We start from the raw sequence: 7970 nt of genomic DNA, 5'->3' as shown, positions 1-7970 counted from the left end.
CCATCAGCCACCACTGCCGAGGGACTTGTAGTTTCTCCACTCTCGGATCCTGTCAAAGGATGACACAACTGTGTGGGCAGAGCCAATCCAAATTCAAAAACGTTAACAAGCCTGTGGGGAGAAGAACCCTGCAATTCAGGTCAGTGTGGGGGTGGTCGGTGTTTGTGATCACCCTAAATATGGGTGTAACATCAAACATGGTCAGAAAGGTAAACTCTGCCTTTAAGGACCGGACAGTTCTATCAGTATGATGTTGCAGGTTGAGCCTTGTGCCCTGCTCTATCCAGGTGAATCTGTGCCTTTCCTGCCTCAATTACAACCACATTGCACAGCATTTCATACATAGACGAGGAATTCCTTGGTAAGATCTAGAGGTTTTGAGGGGGGTTCTTTGTTAGTACAACTATGTGCATGCTTTTCTGATCCAAACCTGAATTAGGAAGGCCAAGAGGAAGTCCTTGAATGTGTGAATGCTTTTTGTGGGCCATCTCTTATAAAGGGTACACCATTTTTTTTTTCTTACAGTTTAGAGAGCCAATTTTGTCCCTTCACTGTGTACTATATTCTATGCAGGCCGTGTTATGTGCAGAGCTGGTGGGTTGTCTATGTATGACATTTGGAACAGAGTCTTCTAGGCTGGCATGTTATAAAGGTACATTAGGCTGAATTCACAAAGCTTTAACCTAAGGATCAGGCTCTCTAATTATGTCATGTGACCACATGGCCTTACTGCTCCCCTTTCTTTCGAATCTCATTGGACTCTGAAAATAACCGTCCTTTTTTTGGGGAGAAGTATACGTATTCAGATCTTTTACATTTTGTGATTTGAGCCTGTTTTCCCAATATGATAAACGACTGCTATTGCACAGGTTTCTTTAGGCACACACAATTGTTACTCTATCACAAATCTCTGATTCCAAGAGTCTTTCAGCATGTGCTGCTAAATGATTGAACCACCATAAGACTGCTTCTTGTGTACTGTGTTAATAAACGATAAGGGATGACGTGACATTTCTCTTAATGTGTGTACCACATATCTCTCAACACTTAACTAATTACTTCCATCAATGCTTAATGATTTGTACTCTCTGTTGGCATAACAGCATTTTGAATCATTGTTTTTTATGGTTAGTAGATTGATGTTCATTAAAGACATAGTCCATCTTGATGAAAAAAAATAGTAAATGCACATGTAGTAATAAAAGAAAAAAAATGTGCCTTTTTATTATTTTTTTTTTGCATTCAAGCCCGCAAAGTGTTGCAACTGCTGTCACTGGCTCCTACAGACTCTTCTTCCCAGTCCCTGTCTGTACCGAGGTATTGACTTTCAGTCATGTGACAGGAGGAGGTGTAAATAGACTTATGGGTCAATGGAGTACATCGCTGCACTTGTACTCCATTGAGAACTACCAGTTTCTGTGCTGCAGTGGCAGACTCTGTGAGTGGGTGATGCAGCTGTGTGGGTGGAGCCATGCACACCTGCACCAATTAAAAAAAAAAAAAATAACAGCAGCCTGCGGGAACAGAAACCCCCAAGATTCAGGTAAGTTGGGAAGGTGTAGTTAAAGGTGGGGGGCTGGGGGATGTGACCACGTTTTATGTTGCACTCTGAATATGGGTATGACATGAAACATAGTCTGAAAAGTGGTTATCTGCTCACAGACCCCGTGATTGGATCTGTGAATGGGGGATGCAGCGTTGTGGCAGAGATGATTAAACAAAAATGACAGCAGCCGACCGGGAGAAGAACCCAGCAATTCAGGGAAGGGAGGTGCTGGGGGATATGACCATGTTTTATGTTACACTCTAATATATAACATGAAACGTGGTCTGAAAAGTGGAGTGTTTCTTCAAGTAACCGTTTCAATGTACTGTTTTCAGTATACTTTAAAGTATGGTTTAGGCCAGCGGTTCTCAACCTGCGGGTCGCGACCCCCTCGGGGGTCGAATCACGATTTGCCAGGGGTCGCCCGGGAGTCTCCCACTATTAGATAGCGGCTCCTGGCCACCCGGGAAAGAAACAAACACTCTCTCCCGGAAAGTGTAAAGCAGAGTAAACCTTTCCCTGCAATCGGTATTTTATCCGCCATCGGGGGCCGCTGGCCACCGTAAGTCAGAAAAAAAACCCACCATAGGAATGCATAGCTAGATTCCTATTGGCTATTTCACTTTGCAATAGCCAATAGCAAACTAGATATTGCACCCGCCCTCTGCTGCTGCCAATCAGCAGAGGGGGACATGCAGTTCTCCATCAGGTCCTCTTCTAGTGATTGACAGCAGCAGAGGGCGGGTGCAATAGCTAGTTTGCTATTGGCTATTGCAAAGTGAAATAGCCAATATGAATCTAGCTATGCATTACTATGGTGGGTTTTTTTTTATTCTGACGGCGTACGCCAGTGGTTCTCAACCTGTGGGTCGCTGTGTGATTTCTGCTGTGCTAGGTGAGAGTCCTCCTCAGCACTCTCCCAGCGGAGCAGTGTCAGTTCTCCCGCCACACCGCCAGATGTCGCTGAAGCAGCCGCGTCATCCCTAAATTTTACCGTTGGGGGTCACCATAACTTGGCAAATGTTACCAAGGGGTCCCGGCCCTAGAAAGGTTGAGAACCACTGGTTTAGGCAGTCATACATAATATACATGCATGCACTAAATTGGGTAAACAGGAATGAACATTCTACAACGGTGAGTCATCATGTATGGAGTCTGTCAGTATGATTTAATATAATGTAGTCACACAAAAAGTCCAAAATATGTAAAGAGACAGAGCCATTCATGTGTTTCATGTTTAAGGAAAAGACCATGTTTATCTTGACAACATCTCTGAAAGGAAAAAACTGGTGGTCTGCCATGTTTAGCCATTGAATACATGTGTGAAATGCCATAACAGATACAAGTTGATGAGATAGGAGATACTGTATATATAAAGTATAGGAAACAACAGGTAGACTTGCACTGAGAGAGTAGAAAGTCAAGTCATTCTTTTCACACTTTACTGTAAAACATCATATCACAAAGTTCATGCCAACATCCCTTTTATAAAGGCAATGCTGTGAAATGTGCTCACTGTTACCATGGTTTGAGGGCCCTGTCACACCAGCAAGAGTCCGTTCCAGTGTGTTCGGCCTCTGGAACGCAACCCGTCCGGCTCACTTTTTTAGGGGTGTGGCAGTGCATTGAACTCAATGGCACCGCAGCCACCCGAACGCGTAGCACGTTAGTTCATGCGTTCCGGTCCAGTGCAATCGGCAAAAAATGCTGCATGCACTATTTCATGCAGATTGCACTGGCCAGGTAGCATTCCAGTGCGTTCCAGAGGTCAAACACACTCTTGATGGTGTGACTGGCCCTTAAATAACCCTACAAGGCCCCAAAATGTTGGCATGAACTTTACAACATGTTTTCACAATAAATTGTGAAAATAATTTTTTGGAGTGCTGGTGACTTTCTACACCATCTGTTTTTGTTTTTTTTACAACAGCATCATCTGTTGTGTCATTGCAAGCACCCTACAAGTTCAGTTCACTTATAGACAAGATGTTGTTAGAGGAGCAATAAGGCCCTGTGCTGACATACTTTTGCTTGCTTAAGACAGGTTTTGCATTTTCATACAAGTCTGCGAGGTTGCAAAACCTGCTGGAAGCAGATCAAGTGCAGTTTGGGTCAACTGTAGTTCATATGCACCTGTCGGTGAGTTCTGACAGATCTCAGACGTGTCTCCAGCTAATGCTATTGACACAGGCCCTAAGTACTACTAAGCAAAAAGCACAGTGTGCATATGTAATGATGAATTATGGCTGCTTCCATGTACATTAAAGAACAACTCCAGGCAGAATAAAAATTAACCCTTGTAGTGGAGTTACCCCAACACTGCAAGGGTTAAGTGCTTGTTGTATTCTAGGGTGTAAAATAAAAAAGATATACTCGCCTTATCCTTGGTCCTGCCTGGCTGCTAGATAAGTCCCCGTTGCCTCTTCTACCCCAGGCTTCGGCAGCCTAAGGACCTGTGAGGTCATTGTGTCCATTTACTTGCATTGGATGTACATTAGCTGGAGTGAAGGAGAAAAGAGGTGAGCGGTCATCTCCAAGGTAGCGAGCCCTCCATTAACACGGATACAGAAACATTAGGCAAGACCTCCCCAATGGAGACATGGACAGCATTCAAAGTTAAACATAAATTATAAGCCTGTCCCACTCCATTGCTGGTGTCAGAGCTGATCACATGTGCAGCACCATAGCAACTGCAATCCAAATAGAGGCTAAGATGGCACCTTCCTTGGCTTTAAAGGATAAGAGGTTGTAGTTCTGCTTTGAGGGGAGAAAGCACTTGATTGATGTACCCAAGCCCTAACTTTCTCAAGCTCTTCTTGGATGAAACTACTTCATAGTTCAAACTTGCAGCATAGCTGTATGATCTATCTGAAAAAGATGAGGCTTTTACCTTACATGCGCACCTGCAAAGTTTTTCATGATGAAAATGTAGGAAAAGTATGTAAGTAGGTTTTGATTTCAGTCAAATTACAAACACAGCCCTTTTTGGTGTCACTAAGACAGTAGTGTTTACATGTAGAAAGAGGACATGACCATTTCATGTTTATAAACAGATATGCAGGCCCGGCGCTACCGCAAGGCAAGTCAGGCGGCCGCATGAGGGCACTGCAGGGTGAGGGTGGAAAAAACAGGGCATTTTGACAAGTACATGTACTTGTCAAAATGCCCCAATGTTTGCGCTATGTTTTTTTTTCTTGTTTCCACTTACCTTCGGTACGGGAGAGCAGGGTCGAGTCAGCGCTGGTCCAGTGGGAGGAGCTCCAGGTGGGGTCCTAATTTAGCTGGCCAGCGACTGCCAGAGGATCCCGACGCACGCGGCACCTCAGGCAGTCGCCGGCCACCTAAATTAGGACCCCACCTGGAGCTCCTCCCACTGGACCAGCGCTGACTCGCCACTGCTCTTCCGCACCGAAGGTAAGTGGAAACAAGAAAAAAAAAACATAGCGCAAACATCGGGGCATTTTGACAAGTACTTGTCAAAATGCCCTGTTTCTAAAGGGGGGAGGGGGGGAGGTGCAAAAATGCACCTTGCCTGTGTAGGCAAGAATCCTAGCACCGACCCTGCAGATATGTATTTCATTATTTTGTAGAAATTCTTTCTTTTACAAATAAACATTGAATACAGGGTGCTTTGATATATGCAGATGATATATGGGTCCTTTATGAGCTAGTAGATAAGAAGGAAATGTATCTCCTCTGTGTAATTTGTGCCTGTGTTGTGACTACATCTGAATAGCCAGAAATCAAATAACGTGATGAAAAACCATAGCCTTTTCCAGATCATTCAGATCTCTTGTCACATTGGCCTGTTCACACGCCTGCATATTTTTACCAGATGGACAGTCGGGCCTTTGTAGATGCTGGTTTTGGCTGCAAAGTCCTTCAGGTGGTGCTCTGGGTTACTTCTGTTATAGTTCCCTGTTGGGGTTTGTTGTGCCTGTGGGACTGCTTTTGGACATCCCATACATTCCAGAATGTCCCCCCTGTGTTCTGTAATGTACACTGGATTTGTGTTCTACCTATAAAATCCGTTTCTTGGAGTAGATCACAGGACTCAGGACCATTCTTCCTGTATTCTGTGATCCACCCTTGTACTGCTTGCTACAAAATAGAGACAGGCTGAGAGCTGGAGGGGTTATAGGAGGCGGGCCTAACAACTTTGATTTGCCATGTAGCTGCATAACCTATCCATTACAGAATTTCCCTGTCTCCTGTGAGACAAAACTCGTCTTGTTGGAGGGACACAGGATTTAGAGACAATTGTGTTATACTGCCACTTGCAGGAGGATTTGGACTGGCAAAAAAACAGTAACCAGCTCAGTATAACCCCTTATATTCCCAGCATGCCCCAGTTTCTTGCTAGTGTCCTAGGATGATTGACGTCTTTTTCCTACTGAGAAAAGCTTAACCCTTTTTTTTTTGCTAGCCATTTTTTCTGCATTCAAGAATTGTATTTTCTCTTTAGGGCCTATTATGACCAGCAGTCATGCTACACCTTTTGCTTTTTTCTGTTCAACTTTATTGAAATGTGACATTTCAGTAAGTTCTATGGCAAAGTGCAGTTTGAAAAAAAGTACTGCATGACATATTTTCTTTCAGTACACACCACTGCAACGCAGTGATGTGAACTAAGCCCATCTGGAACAAGGCAAATTCCCTTGTCTTGCAATGCGGCTGAGCTGAAAAAATGACCAGCGCAGCCCTAATGCATTGGTTGTGAATGATCAGTATTCTCCTACAAGCTGTTTGAGCTATTAGCTATACACAGCTATGGGTCAGCATATCCTTAGTATCAGTGTTTGAGGTTGTACCCAGACCCTGCTGGACTGGGTGATTGCAGATTTAGTCTGAAATGTGACCTTCAGGCACTGAGCTCCACATTGTGGAGCTTTCAAGGACCTGAGTGTACTGTATTAGTTTGGCACGGAGTGCTTTCCAGGTTCAGAGGCATGGCACAACATCTGCTGAAGACTCACTTTGTGAGAAGACCATGGAGACCAAGTGCCAGGAGCTAATTCATGAATAAGACTATTGGGCACATTTATTAGCCCTATCTTTTTTTTTTTTTACTATGTTACATAATCAGGTGGAGTGTCTCGCATGGACACTCCGCAGTCTTCTCACAATTCATAAGATAACATTCCCACCTCTGCTCTTCATTCCTTGGTTGGTCTTTGCTGCCAACCTACATTTACCTGATTACCTCCAGCCATCTAACCTCTCCTGCTACGAGTACCTGGTTAGTGAATACTCAAGGATAGGCTGGGAACAAATCCTACACACCTTGTTGGTATAGGGGACCTGGATGAATCCCATTTCCCAACCAATATTAAAAATTTTGGAGTGATTTGGTTGTCCCTAAAATGCTGGATACCCTTCCTAGAGAGTGATGCGATCAGGACCCAGTTTCCAGTGCCACAGCAATAGCGCACATACCCATCAGGGAGGAGCCAGACGAATTGCTGCGGCAAGAGAAGTAAAAAGGATTCTGTCTTGGGCAGAACTTCACTTTGTAGCCTAGTCCACTGTTTTGAAAACCTAGGCCTGGATAATCGGCAGGCAAACTTCCGCAGCCAGCAGCGCATGGATCTGGGAGAGTGGTCTCTACACCTCGAGGTGTTCGAGGACCTGTGCGACATGGGTGATACTGGATTTGATCCTCCTTGCGTCCAGGTTCAACAGCAAACTGGATAGGTTTGTTTCCAGGTACAGTGATCATCCTCCAGAAGAAGCAGTGAATGTTCTGGTGGCTCCATGGGATCAGTACAAACTGTTCTATGCCTTTCATTCCCTGAAACTTCCTCCGAGGCTTAAGATGGAAGGAATTTTAGTGATACTCCTAGCTCAGTGGGATAAATTGTCACCATTTTGCAATCGGGCCTGTATCCACATTTGGCCCAGAAGGCAAATTTCAGTTCTTACAACATTATTCCAGAGACTGTTAGCTTTCCATTCTTTAAAAAAGACCTGTGTTCAGGGTGTCTTGCATGTAGTTCCTCTTATGCGTTCACCTGTATCTACATAGGATTTAAATTTGGTTTTCGTGGCTCTTCAAAAACCACCTTTTGAACCTGTCAGGAATATTCCCATTTCCACTGTTACTCACAAGGTAGCTTTCCTTGTCGATATCACCTCTACGAACCATGTTTCCAAGCTAGTAGCTTTTTCCATTTTTGGTCCTACATAAGTCTAAGGTTGTGTTGAGGCTCAGAGCCTCCATCCTTTCTGAGATGGTTTTGTCAACAGTCTAGCTCCAGTGCATGGGAAGAAGATTTCCCTTCATGTGGTTTCAGCTGTGCATGTCTACCTTGCAGCCACTGCTTCCATTAGCGTAACTAACTCTTTCTTTATCATTCCAGATTCTCCATGCAAAGGGGAATTGGCTTCTAGTTTCAGTATTTCTTAGTAGGTCAGAAAGATCATT

This window comes from Nanorana parkeri, unplaced genomic scaffold (genome assembly GCF_000935625.1).
Source record: "Nanorana parkeri isolate BGI_ZX_2015 unplaced genomic scaffold, ASM93562v1 scaffold29, whole genome shotgun sequence".
NCBI classification, from domain to species: Eukaryota; Metazoa; Chordata; class Amphibia; order Anura; family Dicroglossidae; genus Nanorana; species Nanorana parkeri.
The sequence above is the reverse complement of the archived record's forward strand: the minus strand, read 5'-3'. Positions refer to the sequence as shown.